Source organism: Melozone crissalis, unplaced genomic scaffold (genome assembly GCF_028551555.1).
Source record: "Melozone crissalis strain CALT ecotype California unplaced genomic scaffold, PUWL_Pcris_2 ptg000046l_1, whole genome shotgun sequence".
Classification (NCBI taxonomy): Eukaryota; Metazoa; Chordata; class Aves; order Passeriformes; family Passerellidae; genus Melozone; species Melozone crissalis.
Window position 1 is genome coordinate 6,428,012 of NW_026535824.1, and position 13,722 is coordinate 6,441,733.

The 13,722-nt window shown below is 42.2% G+C and overlaps 1 long non-coding RNA gene across 1 annotated transcript; it reads right to left on the bottom strand.

Annotated features, from left to right (window-relative positions):
- Window positions 1-11,747: 11,747 nt before the first annotated feature.
- Window positions 11,748-13,223, bottom strand: LOC128943438 (uncharacterized). Its single transcript, XR_008483726.1, has 3 exons — window positions 13,143-13,223; window positions 12,451-12,561; window positions 11,748-11,784 (listed from the first exon to the last, which is right to left on the bottom strand). It is a non-coding gene; the product is annotated as an uncharacterized LOC128943438 (long non-coding RNA).
- Between the last annotated feature and the right edge of the window lie 499 nt (window positions 13,224-13,722).

Sequence of the window (13,722 nt, forward strand, 5' to 3'; positions counted from 1 at the left end):
TTTGGCTGTGGAAGATGCTGGTGGGCCAGAGAGAATTAGAATCATGGAATGATTCAGGTTGGAAAAGACCTCCAACACCATTTGGAATTCTGGATGCCACTCGAAGCAATGACTGGATGCAAAAGGTGAGACTTTTTTGGGGTCGAAAGTAAAAAACTGTGCTGTCCACTATGAAATTCTTATGTCTGTTTGCATCCCAATGGATTTTTCTCTGGCCGTGTCCAAGTGCCCAAGGGGAGCCAGGAAGACGTGGAGACCACCAGCCAGGTGTCTTCCCAACATGGATCACCAGGATCATGGATGACCAAGTCTCTGCACAGCGAGGGTCACTGTGGACCATCCAGTGGGGGTCCCCAATGGGGGATGGAGTTGAAGCAGCGCTCAAAGCTCTTCCTGTCACTGCAGGACACAAAACAACACGAGCGCACACACTGCTGCTCTCAAGGGGAAGAAAAGGGAAGTTTATTTCCTGACTCCAACATTTATAGTTTTCTAAAAGCGACCGTGGATTGGAGGGTGAAAGTGCCACCTCTCCAATGACACTGGACAAACCAACAGTCCATCAAATTTTTCTTCTTCTATAAAAGAATGCCAAACAAGAAGTTATTTACAGAAAGTGTTTGAGAAAGTTTGCTACAAGAATGTAAACATTAGAAGGCTCAGAAAATCTTTAAAAATCAAGGTAACACTCTTCCTGCACACAGGGCACTTGTTGGGCATCCCTTACTGCTGCCTCCCTTGGTGTTGGGTCACGGCACAGTTCTGGGAGAAGCTCTTCCCACACTTGGGACACTGTCAGGGCCTCTCCCCAGTGTGGATCCGCTGGTGGGTGACGAGGGTGGAGTTTTTCTAAAAGCCCTTCCTGCAGTCAGGGCAGCAGAAGGGCCTCTATTCTGTGTGAATCTGCTGATTGAGGAGATGGTATCGGCTCTGAAACCTGTCCCCACACTCAGAACACTCATAGGGTCTCTCCCCAGTGTGGATTCTCTGGTGGGCAATCAGCTTAGAGTTCTGCCTGAAGCATTTCCCACATTCCCCACACCTGTAAGGCCTCTCACTGGTGTGGATCGTCTGGTGCAGAATCAGCCTAGTGCTCTGACTGAAGCTTTTCCCACATTCCCCGCACTTGTAGGGCCTCTCCCCAGTGTGGATCCTCTGGTGAGCATTCAGATGGCAGCTCTGCCTAAAGCTTTTCCCACATTCCCTGCACTTGTAGGGCCTCTCCCCAGTGTGGATCCTCTGGTGCAGAATCAGGCCGGAGTTCTCAATGAAGCTCTTCCCACACTCTGAGCACGTGTAGGGGCACTCCCCAGTGTGCATTGTCTGGTGGATGATCAGGCGGGAGCTGTCACGGAAGCCCTTCCCACACTCCCCACACACAAAGGGTCGTATCCCAGTGTGGATCATCTGGTGGATTTTCAGGCTGGAGCTCCTCCTGAACCCTTTCCCACATTCTCCACATTTATAGGGCCGTTCATTGGTGTCGATCCTCTGGTGGGCGATCAGGTTGGAGTTGATCCTGAACCCTTTCCCACATTCCCCACACTTGTGGGGCCGTTCATTGGTGTGGATCCTCTGGTGGACGATCAAGTGGGAGCTGATCCTGAAGCTCTTCCCACATTCCCCACACTTGTGGGACCGTTCATTGGTGTGGATCCTCTGGTGGACGATCAGGTGGGAGCTGATCCTGAAGCTCTTCCCACATTCCCCACACTCATAGGGCCGTTCCCCGGTGTGGGTCCTCTGGTGGATGAGCAGGTGGTCGCTCCTGCCGAAACTCTTCCCACATTCCAAGCACTGGTGGGGCTTCTTGCCATCATCAAGCTGCTCATGGACCACCACCTCAGCGCTCTGGCCAGATCTCTGGCTGCCTTCCTGGCTCAGGGTGAGTCTTTCCTCCTCGGAGCACCCTGGGCTGGGTTTGCAGCCCCTCCTCCTGAGGGATCTCTGTGGCTTTTCCTCCCCGGTGGACTCCTGTGCCCTGGAGCTGCTCAAAACAGCCTCTTCCACCAGGTTCTGCTGTGGGGATTTGTCCTCCCTGGTCTCCATCCTCAGCTCCTTCCCTGGGGGAGGAAGGACAAGGACAGGATGGGATTTGCCTCCGTGCCACAGGCAAGGGGAAGGAGATCCCCCCAGTGCATCCCTGGCTGGACAGCATCAGCAGTGGGGCTGTGCTGCAGCCGGGGCCGTGCTGGGCTGGGAGATGGAGCAGGACAGAGGGGAAAGGGGGCACTGACTTCCTCCTCACCTGCCTCAGTGCCCTGGGGCATCTTCCTCTTCCTCACAGCCTTCTCCATCCAGATGAGGTTTGGGAATGGGAAATCCTGATTTGGGGGAAAAACAAGATGTGAGTGCACTGCCTTTGATGGTCCCACTGGGCAAGTCCATCTCTAGAAGTCACCGGGTGTCTGGTGGCCAGAAATACCTCCAAAAATCAAGGAGTCCAAAAACCTCTCCCGGGAGTTCCCTGTTTCCAGTGTCCTCACTTTGGGGTTATGGGGGTCCCTCTTCTCAGAGCTGCTGGGGGGGCTGTGGGTCCTGGGCATTCCCCCTCTCCCAGGTCCTGCTCAGACATGATGAGGGGGTTTTGGGGGGTCCCAGGGCTCACCCTCCCCTGATTCTGTGGAAATAGTTTTTGTGATTTGTGCCAATTGGCAATGGAATCAGCAAATGCTTCTATCTGCTGTGTCCAAAACAGACACAAAGAAAGGTTTTGAAACTTTCTGACCAAACAGCCAAAAAAAGCATCAAAATCAAAGAAGTATAGTAGAGCAAAAGAGATGAGGTAGCAAGATGACTGATGCTTAGAATAAATTAGAGGAAGTTGGGGTAAAGCTAAGAGATATTGCAACAAAGCAATTAAAAGCTTATGTATAATAAAAAGCTTGATGCACTTGACAAAATCATGTAGCAGACACCAGTGTAAGGCCTCCCTCCAGACAACCACAAGGATAGGAATCAAGGACAACCTAGAAATATTATGAAATTACTGCTCTCAGCTTATTGATATTTGCTAATTTGGACTAACCAAGCACATTGGAAAATGCTTTGTAGGCTTAAAAACAGTATATATACTTTACTGAACTGTGTGTGCTGTGAGTGGAGCAGTGACTCCCCGGCCACCCAGTGCTGCTTGCTTGCTTTAAAATAAAAGGTATAGAAGTAAAATTCACATTGGCTATTGAAATTTTACATCAGGTGTTCCAGGGTCCCCTTTCTCCAGCATCCCCCCACTCTAGGCACTCAGCGCTTCCCCTGCTCCCCTTTGCACTCCTGAGAGATCCAAAAATATCCCCTCATCAAATAAATTAAAAATACCTCTCTCAGCGACACCAAAATATATTTGGGACTCAACTCCTGTGAAAAATGCCAATCACTTGTTTTTAAAATTTTAAAAGTTTAATAGTAATAAAATGGTTCTAAAAATAGTAATACAATTAGAGTAATAATAATTTGGACAATTTGAATTAGGACAATGCAAGACAACAAATACAAAGAATTATGGATGTCCGGGTACCTTTTTCTGGGCAGCACGAGACTGAAAAAGGACACCCGTTAACAAAGATTAACCCTTAAAAACAATAACCCGTTGCACATTCATACCCCTCATACATGATGCATAAATTCCATTCAAACACAGGATTCTGTCTGGCCATCATCAACTTCTTCCTTCTAATCCTAACAGCCCCTTCGAGGCAGGAAGAAGTTCGTTTCTTCTGAAAAGAGAGCAAAAAATTCTTTTTTCTGAAAGATTCAGGTGTCCTGTGGCTGCTATCTGATGCAAGTGCCTCTTTCCTTTCTTTAAAAAAACCTCATTGACATAGTTCTTCTTTTAACTACAAAAGTTACCTTTTAATTACAAGACTACATTTATTATTAAACTGTTAATACAGCACTACTAATGAATACATCAAAATACATATGGTAAATGTGAAAATGCCTGTATTTTATGATTGGCTTTTTGCAAATATTAAAATGAATATTATATGTGTTGCGTTAGAAAGTAATGCTGTATTAATTCTCTTAAGTACCGTGTTAAATATAGTTTTAGGTTATAAAAATTGTTAACATAGAAACAATGCTATGTAGGATACTTTTTTAAAGAAAGGACTTGCAGTGAGATAGCAGCCACAGGACACCTAGATCTTTCAGAGAAAAAGAATTTATTGCTCTCTTATCAGAAGAAAAGAACTTCTTCCCGCCTCGAAGGTGCTGTTAGGATTCAGAGGAAGAAGCTGACACTGACCAGAACCACAGAATCCTGTGTTTGAATGTTTGAATGGAATTTATGCGTCATCTATGAGGTGTATGAATATGCAATGGGCTATTGTTTTTAAGGGTTAATCTTCGTTAGCGGGGGTCCTTTTTCGGGCTCGTGCTGCCCAGAAAAAGGTACCCAGACGTCCGTAACTCTTTATATTTGTTGTCTCGTATTGTCCTAATTCAAATTGTCCAAATTATTATTACTCTAATTGTATTAATATTTGTAGAACTATTTTATTACTATTAAACTTTTAAAATTTTAAAAACAAGTGATTGCCGTTTTTCACACACCATAAGCACGCATACCTTTGCTTAAAACAATGCTTGCTTATTTCGAATACAATACCTGCTTGTAAGCCTTAAAACATAACGCACTGAGCTCCATTCTTAAGCTTCAACTTTCCTAATATCTTGCTAAATAAACTTTCTGCAGCTTAGAGAGCTATTCAGACAAGCGTTAATACACAGGGCATTGTTCTATTTGCCGTTGCTTTTTCTACAGTTTAAACAATTTTTCTGCTGACCTATCTCATGGCTGCGCTCTACTCACAGTTCTGCTGTCTCTGAGGCCTGCCTTTTGCAGCTTTCCCAAACCCCTCTGATTTTATGGATTCCCACAGTAAATATCTGCATAGAGCCATATAACACGCACTTTTCATAACTCCGGAATCGGCAAGGTCCAAACCCCAGCAAAATCCCCCTCTTCCCCCCCTAAAAACCCTCCCGGAGCTGCCGCTTCCCCTCGGCGCTCACCTGCGGGACGCGGGGCAATGCGATGCTGCCGGGCCCAGCCGAGCTGCGGGCTCGCCGTGGAACCCCGCAATGCTCCTTGCCCTGCTGCTGCTCCTCCTCGGGCTGCTCCCTCCGTGCTGCTCCTGTTCCTGCTCCTCCCCTTCCCCTCTCCCTCCCCTTCCTCCCGCTCCAAGCCCGGATCCCCCTTTCGCACCCCCTCTGCCCCACGGCCGCAGCAGCGCCGGCTCTGGGGTGTTGGGGAAGATGAAACAGGAAAGCCTTACAAATATCATTGTCTGGCAAAAGATTTTGAGAATATGGAAACTATAAGCGAGATTGAAATGAAAGCAAGCTTTGAGATCCCTCAGTTACTGAACAACGGGAAAACAACGGTGTGGCCGCTGAAAGTAATCCCCTTTTGATGAAACAATTCCCTCTGCTTGCAGGCAGGTCCCAGGGTCAGAGCAGCCCCTACTGAAGGGGTCCACAGAGGAGTTTTTAGGGTTTAAAATGTAGCACAGTATGGTAATGTAATGATTCTTACAGGTGGTATGGAAATGCTGTAGGATTTGTATCTTGTACTAGATTGCTTAGTAAGAATCAGAATATTCAACACAGAAGATTTATTATATTGTAATGGGAACTTTGCTGTTTTAGCTCTTACCTCTCTTACTCTTGCTCTTACCTCTTGTCTCTTAGCTCTTGCCTTAGATGCTCTTACCCCTTTTACTCTCTTACGCTTTTACTCTCTTACCTTCTCATCCTCTCTCCCCCTCTCCTCTCTCGGGCCTGCTCCAGCTGTGGCTGCAGCTCCCAGCAGGGCCCTGCACCCAGGCCCTTTGCAATAAACCCCAAATCCCAAAAGGCCCCTGCACCCAGGCCCTTTGCAATAAACCCCAAATCCCAGCAGGGCCGTGCAGCCAGGCCCTTTGCAATAAACCCCAAATCCCAAAAGGTCCCTGCACCCAGGCCCTTTGCAATAAACCCCAAATCCCAGCAGGGCCCTGCACCCAGGCCCTTTGCAATAAACCCTGTTATGTTTGCCCAATTATCCATCATAAAAAAAAAACCAAATAATATTTAAGGTAGCAGCAATTTTAATTGAATAGTTTAGAAAATATATAAATAAGGGATAATTTGGTTCAAATAATAGCGCATAAGCAAAAACAACCGCAGGGTACGGAGGGCAGAGTTCAATGACCCTTGCCACTTCACGTACCAGCTTGCCAAGTGAAAGTCACCCCTTATATGCCATGTGTAAATGCCATCTCCTCCCATTTTCGGTTCATCATATCTCTATCTCCGCCCTCATAACCACCCTTTTCACGCATGCGCCACCACTCGGTTTGGTGGTCGCACAAGTCTTTGGGGGTCGTCACTGATGAAGGCTCTGTAGTCTTCTTCGTTGTCCTTTAATTCACCTTTGGGTTATACATGCGCACCAAGCCAGTATAATGTAAGCCAAGACTAATGTATCACTGCATCTGCATATTAAAGCAGTAAGTCCCTTATAATTAGCATTTTCTTGGACCCAACCAGGTTCTTGGTTATTTTTAGCAACTGTATCTTCAGCTTCTTTCCTGTGATCCTTGAGAACATCTGCTGGGAAGGGGGGGGTGGGTGGAGACCCTCCTTTCCTTCTCTTCTTTGGCATTACAACTTTTAGCTATTAACTATTTTATTATTCTCAAATATTAATTACTGTATCAATATTGATTACTGTTTCAATTTTTATCAGCATGAATCACACCTATTTATCACAACCCCAAGTTCCACGACCTGGCTGCAGAGATCTCTCATCTCCATGCGTCCCGACCGTGCTACCCCCATCAATCCTACACCGGGACAGGGGGAGAAACCCCCAGAGCCCCCAGCGATGGGCAGGGGGCTCGGGGATTAAGATGTACTTGTAGTTTTCTTGTTATGTCTAGGCTCTGAAGCAGGGTTTGTCATTGTTGTGAAACCAAGATTTGTCAGGACCCAGGACATCCCTCTGTCTGTCCTGAGCAGCCCAGATCCCTGCCAGGGGGCTCAGAGACCCTGGCACAGAGCCCAGAATGCCCCTGTGGTTTTGATTATGACCCATGGAGCAAATTACCAATCTGGTATGAAGATCAGCAAGCCACAACACTTTAGGTAGCATATTGGTGAAGTTATTACAGGATGGAAAAGTAGATTTTAGGGTTTTTGGTATGGGGGTTCAGTAGGGAAGATGGAGGGAACTGGGTGTGTCCAGCTTTCTCCTTCTTCTTCTTGGCCTCCATCTTCTGCTGTGATGGTGGCACTTACAGATCGGTTTAGAGTAGAAGCTCACTGTCTAACATAGGTGATAGGTATTGGAAAGTAATTGTAAACATTGTATTTGTCATTTTTAGAATAAAGACATAATACTGCCCTGGGGGAGGCAGAGTGCTTGGAACTGTCTTGCTGAGCTCACCTTGGCAGGGCAGGAGAAAATTTTTTACAGATAAGATAAATGAAACAACCTTGAGACTGAGAAATGAAGAGCCCTGACTCCTTCTTCAAGCGCCGGGCTGGGAAAAGAGACTTTGGAACTGTTCTCGGGGTCACTCTGACCAGCCAGAGATCTTGACAAAGATTAATCAAGGATTAATACAGAAATAGATGTTCTAATCTATCCTTGCACTTCTGCTGGTCCCTAGGAAGGCTGGTGGGTGATTTCTGTCTGTGTTCAAATATTTAAAGCAACAACAAATAGTCCCACACTTTATATTTCATATGAAGAATTTAATGGCATCTTAACATTGGTTTCACAATCTTATAATGTGCATATTTTACTCCTTGTGAAGCTGAAATCTTTTTAAATACAAGTAATTCTACTGAAATTTTAGAAGTTTCAAAACCATTTTAACATTCTGAAAACAAAACAGTCTAAAAAGACAGGTCTAACAGCCATTAAAATGCAGGAAAAAGCAAGAGGACTTCAGGTAAAAGAACATTCATTTAACAGCTACATTTCTTCCACTAAGTATTTATGTGTTAAGAAAAACAGAGCAAATGTAAAAGAACAGAAGTTTATAAAACCAGAGTTTATAATGCCAGAAACAGCTTTGAAACAACTTTCTATGTAGTTCTATTTATTTCAAAATTTATAATTGGCTCATTTTTGTCCCAACATTTTGAAGTATTAAACACACTGAGTATGACAGAAAAAAGCAACAAATTCCTAACCCTGAGAGAAGAACAACCGTGCAAGCAATGCCACAGCACTGGGCATTTCTGCATTTTAAGCAAAGAGCTTTACAGCATCTTTAATTTTCCTTTTCCTGTCCATTGTGGAGAGCGCAGTCCAGCCTGCCTCGCGCATCCTCCTCATGGTTTTGAGTTTCAGAGCAGAGCCTGGAGATTTCACACTGCATGGAGCTGGGCTCTGGGAAGGAAAATAAAGCCATCCTTTCGTTTCTGTAAACAATCTGATTAACTGCTTGCTTTAATCTTAGGAAAGGCTAACATACCTTTTTTGGTGCTGTGGAATGTAACTGTGAAGCTTGTGGATAATCTTTGTACAGATTTTTAAATGTTTCTTCTTCCGAGACTATGCTCTATATGATTAAAAGTTGAAAGTTAAATTAAAAGTTACTTAGTCACACTACATTAAAATTACTTTTTCTTTCTGCCTAAGGATATTAAATTATGAAAAAGAAAAGTTGTCATTATGAGGCATAACAGTTCAATAAAAAGAATGTTAATTATGTACATACAACTACAATTCCAGAAAGAACCAATAAATTAAAAATATACATAAATATTGGCTGGAATGTGGAAGCCCAAACTCTTTATTTCCATTCTCAGCCCCAGCAGTGAGCACAAAGAGCTGCTCAGCCCATGATTTGTTCTCTGGCTCTTACCAGGAGGTCAGTGTGCTCAGAGCTGTCTGACTGAGTGTCCAGCTGCACAAGCACTTTCTGCTTTTTCCTGCTGCTCTGCCCTGCAGGCAGGTTTGTGCTTCTTCCACTCTGCATTTTATCCCTTGGAGGAGTCTTTATAACACATGTCTGGGAAAGAAAATGTTTCTATTTTTAGATTACATTTTATGGGGTAAGTATGGAATCTAAAGCCAAACTCAGGACCCAGTTTACAGTCTGAGTGTCCAAGAATTCACCTGAGAGAAATGGTGGAACTCTGATCTTTCCATCCAAAGATGGAGCAAAGACCCAAACAAAGTGGGGTGGAAATATCATTTTTTATATTATTTTTGTTGCCAAATGAGGAGAATGAAGGGGAAGCTATGGAAGAGCTGAGTTTCATGGCACATTGTATTTAAGTTCTCCATGCCTATCTGCAGAAATCGAGGTTATTCTGAACTGCAGCCACTACATTGGACTCTGATAAACATCAAAGAAAATGGGAACAAACAAAACTGCAGGAAAAGGCTTTCAAAGAAAGATTGGTAGCTACATCAAGATTGGTGTTTCTTAAAATAGTCTTTTCACTAGAAGTGAAACTGAGAAGCATTGAATGGTCCAGTGCAGTCCTTTTTTAGACAGAAAACATCAAAATGGTGCTGGATTCCATTGTTCCAATGTGAAAACCACAAGTGAACTCCTGACAGGGAAGAAGGGTCAGTTCTGCAGTCAGGAATACTTTGATACTTTGACCATTTTTACAGCTGTATCAGCTTTTTTCTCTTCCATAGAGGAAAAGTGCCTTTACAAATGGACACTTTTAAGACTAAGTAAATCAGTTCTAGAGACATAAAAAAATCAACAACTGAGCAAGAAAAATTACACACTGGGAGCCCTTCCAGAAACTGCTGTCTAATATCTCCATGGAATGGTGTGACCCTTTAAAATCCCTTCTTATCCCAGGGGGAAAAAAAAAATAATCTACAGAGAAGTAAGAAATACAGGCAGAAAAATGCAACAAGAAAAATTCACTGTTAGGAGTTACAAAACTTCAATGTTGGACTGCCCAAGGGGCTTCCTGTACTGAAGAAGACTTTTTTTTTTTTTTTTTTTTAGGAATATAATTTGGAGAGTTTCTATTTTTTACATGAATAGATTCACTGCATAGATCTAAACAAGGTTTAGGAGTCCCAGGAACATCAATTTGTATTTTCTATAATTTAAAATTTTAAGTCTAAAGCATTCTACCGTCTTTTGTTGAATGGAAATAAATTATCATGGCACTTCAATTGATTCTACACATATAAATACTACCAAATTCTAAAAGCAATTAAAAAGTTAAAGTTACCTTGTGTTTCTTTTCACTTTCAGGAATCACACTGCCAGAGTGCTCTTTTACAAGATTCTCCTACAAAAGAGTTATGTGACAGCAAGGAAATATTGATTTGAATTCAGTTGTTAAAAATCTTCTTGGTCTAATTACAGAGCACAGTCTATAATCACAGACTGCTACAAAGTTCACATAAAAATATGACCGGGTTTGGTACAACCCCAGCATTCAAAAGTCACTGAAAAACCCCTTCAGTTTAGGGAACTTTTTTGCTTTAGCTAGTTAAAATTAACTAAAATAAAGGAGAGTTTTGTTTTGTTGTTTGTTTATTTATATGTAATCTATAATCACAGACTGTTACAAAGTTCACACAAATCTATGACCAGATTTAGCACAACCCCAGCATTCCAAAGTCACTGTTTTTCTGTTCAGTTTCATTTCTTACCCAACTCCTCCCACAGCACAAGCCCAGGCCACACCTCTCACCCCCACTGCTCAGGGAATAAAAAACTCCACCTTTTCTTCCATTTCTGCTCTCAGCTGTTCCTTAAGGGAGGACAGTTCCCTTTTCAAACATGACAGCTCATTTTCCTACAAACCGTTAAACAAAGGACAGGGTTAACTCTGCACAGCCCAGAAAAAGGAAAACAGTGCCAAGTGAGGCAGTAATTAACAGGGACACTCATTAGATACACAAGATAATTCTATTTGCTTTTCAGCCCTATACTTGAAGCTTTGCTTTAGCTTGTTTAACAAAGACTGAAGCACTGTAAGAAACCGGTACTTGATCAGAAGTGTTCAAGGTAATACCTTAAAACCCTTGGGAGAACAGGGGTGAGAGGGCACAATCTAAATATTGAAAACAAAAGTTTCCTATTCAAAGTGCGGAGTCAGAACACGACCCACTACCTGGAGGAGCAGACACAAACACACTGCCACTCCAATTTATTTTTAGAAACATTTGGAGTTTTTAGCGCCCAGAATAAGATCTGTTGCAGCAGGTTGGGTGGGACTGCTGCGGGTAAAAATTAAAAGCACACTGGAAGAGTTCCCAGAGAATGTCTCTGGTGGGAAAGACCCCAGAGCACAGCAGGAAAAAGAAACTCTCTAAGCAAATTGAAAAAAGATCTTTACAAGTCACAAACTGACCGAAGATCACATCTTTTGTCTCTCTGTGCTGTCGGTGGGCAAGAGGGAGGGATTGGGAAAAAGGTGTTTTAAGGGTTGCGTTTAATTATCATTACTCACTTTTAATTCTATTAATAATAATTTTTTTGCACTATTTAAGTTTGAATCTGCTTTACCCTCAAAGTGTTTTTCTCCTAATCGTTATCTCAACTCAGTCCTTGAATTTTTCTTTCCCCTCCTCTGCTCAACAATAGCAGAGAAAAATGAGTGAATGTTTTTTTGTGTGTGCCTGGCACTTAGCCAGTATAAAACCACTACACAAGGACATCAGCCCCTTCACTGAATTATTGACCATTGCAAAGTGCTCCTTACCAGTGCCCTTTCTGATGAGAACTGCTTTTTCTGTTTCATTTTATATACTTTTAACTCTGCATCTTTTTCTTCAACCATTTTATCATATTCATTCTGTGGTAAAAAAACCAAACCAACAACAAACTCAAAACATGTGACTAAATGTTGCAATATAGAGTTATCCAGTCTTAAAACATCATTTTTTCAAACCAGGCTCTTAAGATTCATAAAGAAAAGATTCATTGATGCTTCTGCAGAAACTGTAAAACAGGAAATGCTCAATTCAAGTATTATTTTGTGGACTGGCAGAGAGTGCTTTATTTCTGTGCAGCAATATGTGCTCAGCACTAAGAGCCAGCTGTGCCATCTTTATTAATGTAGCTGCTAAAGATATTGCAAAATGAGGAATAGAAAGGTAAACTAAAATGTGTCAGGCTAAACTGCTGACAGTCACTAGGTAACCTCTGAGAAAGAGGCCAAACTGATACTGAAAAATATTGCATTCAGATGGTATCAAAGGAAGCCTGAATTGAAAAAAAAATCTAAAAATCCCAGAAGTTTAGATGAATGGAATGTATCTGCCCATAGGAATGTGTTCATATTCTTCAAATGAATTTGATTTTAGATGATGCAAAGTCCAGCATGTGTTCATCTTCCTTTTCCCAGACTCAGGCCTGTTTCTGCTTTGGAAAGGTCATTAACGTGGTGTCACAAGTTATAAACATGGTATTGACATGGTATCACCCATTGCAAACTACAGCAAGCAGGAAAATCTCCGACCTTGTGCTTTTCCATCAGTGCCACCATCTCAGTTATCTTGTGCTGACATCTGGCATCAGTTTCTCTCTGTATCATTGCAGTTTCATCACAAAGCAACCTCATCTTTTCTACCTGTCAGTAATAAATTGCATTTCATTCATCAAGATAACAATATATTTCTTTTAAATCTCAATTTCTTCTTCCCCCTGTGGGTGCAAAGTTTGCAGTCCCACTTGGGCTTTATTTGCTTTTAAGATCCCTTTCAAATCCCTCATCTTTTCTGCAGATTGTTAAAATGGGCAAGATCAAAGGTACAGCCATGGCAGGCAAGCTCACTGCAAACCAAAAGGCCATTTCAAGCACTCTGCCCTAACATTTCTTAGCATTGCCATCAAAAAAGTGTGGGCGGAAAAATCCTAATATGGGAGAAGTTATAATCTAATTTAACTGGGCTGACTTTATACCAAGGGTGGAATTTCTTTAAACTATATCTTGAAAGAAGGAATTTTTAATGGAGTTCTCATTGTAAAAGACATATTCAAATATTTCAACCTAAGCACCTAATGTACTAAAGCTTTGCTCACAGGCATACAAAACAAGTTCCATTTATGTTGATAAGACTGAAATATGAGCAAGGACTCTGGATATTAAAGCTTCAGAACAACATTTTAAACTAAAAAAAATAAATTGCAGTAAAAATTAACACCTCTCACCTCTTCACGAAGTTTATTTTCATTTACTTTTCTTGTTTCTATGTCTTTTTGATAGATGTCAACTTCTTCCTTATGTTGCTTGTTCATATTTTCCATCTCTAACTGCAATTTATTCACCTTTGGAGAAAGCAGAATTGCTGCTGTTATTTGTTTAGGAATTACTATGTTGATTATTTTTTCTTACCTCTTATTTTTGAGCACAAACACTGTTACTTTTCAGGTATATGATTCAAGTGTTTCCTATTTAAAAGTTCAGGGTTTTTTTTAATAAAGAGTTGAACTTTGGCCTGAAGTGAGTTAGAAAATACTCAAAGGAACAATGGCAACAGCACAATGGGGAAGACTGCCCTAAGCAGTCACCCTAAATGCTGTGAATGCCTTGGAAAAAAAAACAAATGGAGATGGAGATTTTATTCCCTCTCTTGTAAATCTGTATCAGATTTTCACAGGTTTTATGGTACATTTTCTCCCAGCTGTGCATTTTCACTACAGTTTTTTCTTTTTAAGTTTTTCATATGAATATCCTCAAAAAAGTCCACTTTTCTTCAAGTGCATTACCCAAAGCTGGACACAATATTCC